A 4,206-nucleotide genomic window follows, 5' to 3' on the forward strand; every position below is an offset into this window, starting at 1 on the left:
TATATTATATATTAAGTAAAAGGTATTTAGTAAGATTATGCGTCGTGTTTTTCTTGCCTTCCTGCAAGCATATCATGCATTCTCTGAAGCACGGTCCGTCGCCCTCTACAAAGGTGATTTTTACCTTGACATTTTGGTATCGAGGATGGTTGATTTATGTTTTTGGAGATGCATGTTTCTGCGGCTGTTATCAGTTAGTTAGTGCTAGTGAGGCAGCGGTGATTAACTGCTGAAACATGTCAGGAAGGAAGCCACGGCTAAAAAGGAGTCTTTCTGTGGGCCAGCTCCCTTCGACTTTAAGAACTCCGATAGCTTCGGCCACACGCCTTGGAGAAGACGCACCTGCTCCTGTCTACGATGCAAGGTCAGTCACTCCTTTTTCTACTTTTCCAAGCTCCCTGGCAGCTGCTTTTGGAAATGTTCACACTCCAGGGGCTCAAGATGAATTTCAAAGGCTTGGAGCGAAACCTAAAGTTCAGCCAAAGAAAATTTCTTCTGCTCCTTCAAGCCCCAAGCAAACTATGCGAGATAGGGCTATGCAAGGCTACTGTGAACAAATTGGGGTTTTTGAAAGGCGTTTGCAGCAGGCAAAGAAATATGTGTCAATGGTTCAGCAATATGAGAGGAATTATGAGCATGAACCGGCCATATTGCCACACCCACAAGGAGAAGCCATATTGCCTCCTTCTTCCCCAAAGCCAAAGTCACGCCCATCATTGAGTGTCATGCAAGACGAATGGGAACCGGAGGCTCCTATGTCACATGATTATGGGCTGTCCCAAAGGACATACAGAGCCACAGTGATGCCTGAAGCAAATGTTATAGCACCATCTACTGGTGAAGCTGCATTAAGACATGAATTGGAGCTCTCACTCTCGCAATTGTCTATGGAGGAGTCTTTGCTCAGAGATACAAGATTTCTGCCGTTATCTGAGGCTCCAGTCCCTGATGGTGCTAGGATTCCTGTTACTATTGCTTCTCCTGTTAATATTGCTTCTATGCAAGCCCCTCTACCTGGCAGAACACAGCCATATTTAACCCACATGCAATTGCCACCGGGTTCTTATATGCGAAGGCCAGTGTCATCTGCAGGTTATGCTAATGCACCAGCCCCAGCGCCAGCGCCTCCTGCTGGCCAGGGTGGAATAGCAGCTCAAAGACAGGCACAGCCAGCACCAAGACTACTGGCAGCTTCAATGCAACTGCCGCATGTCCAGGCACAGACGCCACTGGTGCCCCCTGCAGGTTATGGTCGGATTGCACAACCTGCACAGCCAGTACCTCAATTGTATATTCCTCATCAAACACCTTCCATTGTACCACTGGCTGGTGATTCAAAATTAAAGAAGTCAGGACAGAATTACAGGGCATGGGTCAGTGAGGTTGGACTTTTGTTACGCAGAGAAGGTACTCACATGATGGTGTTTAATCCTCCTGCCCAGCCATGGACTCCTGACATATGGGACTTGGATAATAGAGCATGCACAACATTATTGATGTCAATGGACATTGAATTGCAGCTCACGTTTTCACAAGATGCAACTGCCCAACAAATTTGGACTCAGTTAGAGACATGTTATCGGCCTACATCAATTGAGTCTACATGTTTACTTTTGTCTGAGTTCCATGGTTCCAGATTAAAACCTGGTGAACATATTGGAGCACATTTGACTACAATGAAAGGTATTAGAAAAGAACTGGGTGAAAAAGGCTATCCTATTGATGATTTTCAAATGATTAGCATTATCATCAATTCTTTGAATCATGAGTGGAAAGATGCTATTTCCAAGATCAATCAAGTGCCTATTGCTCAACGCACAGTGGATCATGTATGCAGAATTTTAGCCGAAGAAGAGGCACTTATGCAAGCTGCACCACATTTAAGGGAACCACCTGCATCAAGAGCTTCAGCGAGGCGTGCCTTCCGTGGAAGTACCTACGTTCCAAGGATGCCAAGATGCTACATCTGCAATCGTGTGGGACATGCCACCCGGGATTGTCCCCAGCGAGTTCCAGCCCCCGTCACATACCAGCCCAGAGGAACAGATTCCAGAGGAGGCAGAGGTAGAGGCGGACGACAAGGTCGTGGTCGTGGTTCCAGGTGTGATTCACAAGCTCCACTTGTCACATTGGTTGTGACCAACGATCCACAGCCTCAACCAGAGTACGACAGACGACTTCTTTGGACTTTGGACAGTGGAGCAGCATTACATGTTACCTACAGAAAAGAGCTTTACACAGAGATGCACGAGCCTGAACCTGAACTTCGTGAACTTTACTCTTTTTCCAATCATCCTGTTCAGGTCATGGGAAAAGGAACTGTCTACATTGAGGAGCTTGATGCTCTCATTCCAAATGTTTACTACGTTCCGTCTGCCAGTAGTAATTTGCTTAGTCAGAGTCATTTGTCTAGGTTTTCTCATTTTCAGGTCCACCATCTTGAAAAAGCAAGTTATATAGTCAAAGACGGAGATATTGTTGCTGAAACCATGTTGATTGGTGGTGTTTATTACTTAAAACCAAAGCCTAAGCAGCAAGAGCAGGCAAGTATACAAGCTCCAAAAAGGGAAAGCACAGGCCCAGAGAGAGACGTCCCAGAGAGAGATCCTGTTGCTACTCCAAAGGTTCCTAATAATGATAAAAATACAAAAAAGACACGGGTTGCTCACAGCAAGCCTGGGGTTCCTAATAAAAATGCTAATGTTGAGAATTCACTAACAGGTAAACCTTTGCATTCCAGGTGTATCCATAAGTGGCACAGAAGATTGGGTCATGCCAGTTTCCGTGTTCTGAAGAAGATGCCAGAGTTCGCAAGAGGTTTGGATCTAAAGGGGTGTAAGGTGTTTTTGGACTGTGCTGTCTGCAAGAAAGCCAAATCTAAAGCAGCAGCAATTCCAAAACGCGCTACACGCCTGTCAACACGCATTTTTGATTTGGTACACACTGACATAGTTGGTCCTTTTGCACCAACACTTGGTGGTAAAAGATATTTCTTGACAATCGTTGACAATTATTCTAGATATGGATACGTATATCCTATGAAAGAAAAATCTGAGACCTTTCAGATCTTTAAAGACTTTGCTAGTCTTGTCTATACCCAATTCGAGGTCAACATCGCCAGAATTCAGAGTGATCGCGGTGCTGAATTCATGTCTCAGCGTTTCCAGGACTGGATGCGTGAGAATGGGATAGTACATCAGACATCTGCTCCTTATACTCCAGCTGAAAATGGGGTGGCAGAACGCAGAAATGGGGTTTTGCAAACCATGATGCGTTGCCTCCTTGAAGATGCTAACCTCAGTCTTCCATACTGGGGTGAAGCTATCAAATATGCTAACCATATCATCAACCGTACTTGGAGTAGTGTGATAAATCAGACCCCTTATTTCATGTTGTATGGACACAAGCCTGATCTCTCACATCTCCATATTTTTGGTTCCTATGCTATGGTGAATATTCCTTTAGCCCAAAGAAAGAAAGGGGGTCCTGCAGCAAAAAGGATGAGATTTATGGGCATTGATGATAATTCAAAATGGAGCAAATACATTGACTCTCATCATGTTATTGTGGTTTCACAATCTGCTACTTTTGAGGAAGATGCTGACTGGTCCAGGATTCATTCTAATGATCCTGGAGTTTATTTTCCTAGAGATGATGTTGCTGATGCCACACAACCTGATGATCAAGATTCACAGGAGAATGTTCCTTCCACAAGTTCTTCTCAACCTACTGTTCCGTCTTCGCAAGCCGCTGATGTTGCTGCTGGCGACGATGATGAAGACGAGGACGACACGGAAGAAGAATGGACGGTTGGCCCGAGACGTTCCAAGAGGTCCACAAAGGGAATCCCTCCAAAACGGTATTCGTGGCAAGTAACAAAAACACCTGTACCTTTGATTTGTAATGTTACACTTCCACCTGAGAAGTTCACACAGATCAAACATCTTCCTGAATCTGAACAAGATAAATGGTTTGAGGCGATGCAGGCTGAAATGGACAGTCTAAAGAAACTTCAAGTGTTTACGCCTGCAAGCCCTCCAGCAAACAAGAAAGTTATTGGTACTCGATGGGTCTACAGGATCAAAAAGAAGCCGAATGGTGAGTCGTTGTACAAGGCCAGACTCGTAGCCCAGGGTTTCGCTCAACGTTATCCTGAGGACTATACAAATACATACTCACCCACGGTGCGAACTGAAAGTGTGAAAA

Source organism: Vipera berus, assembly GCF_964194415.1.
Source record: "Vipera berus genome assembly, chromosome: 7".
Lineage (NCBI taxonomy): Eukaryota > Metazoa > Chordata > Lepidosauria > Squamata > Viperidae > Vipera > Vipera berus.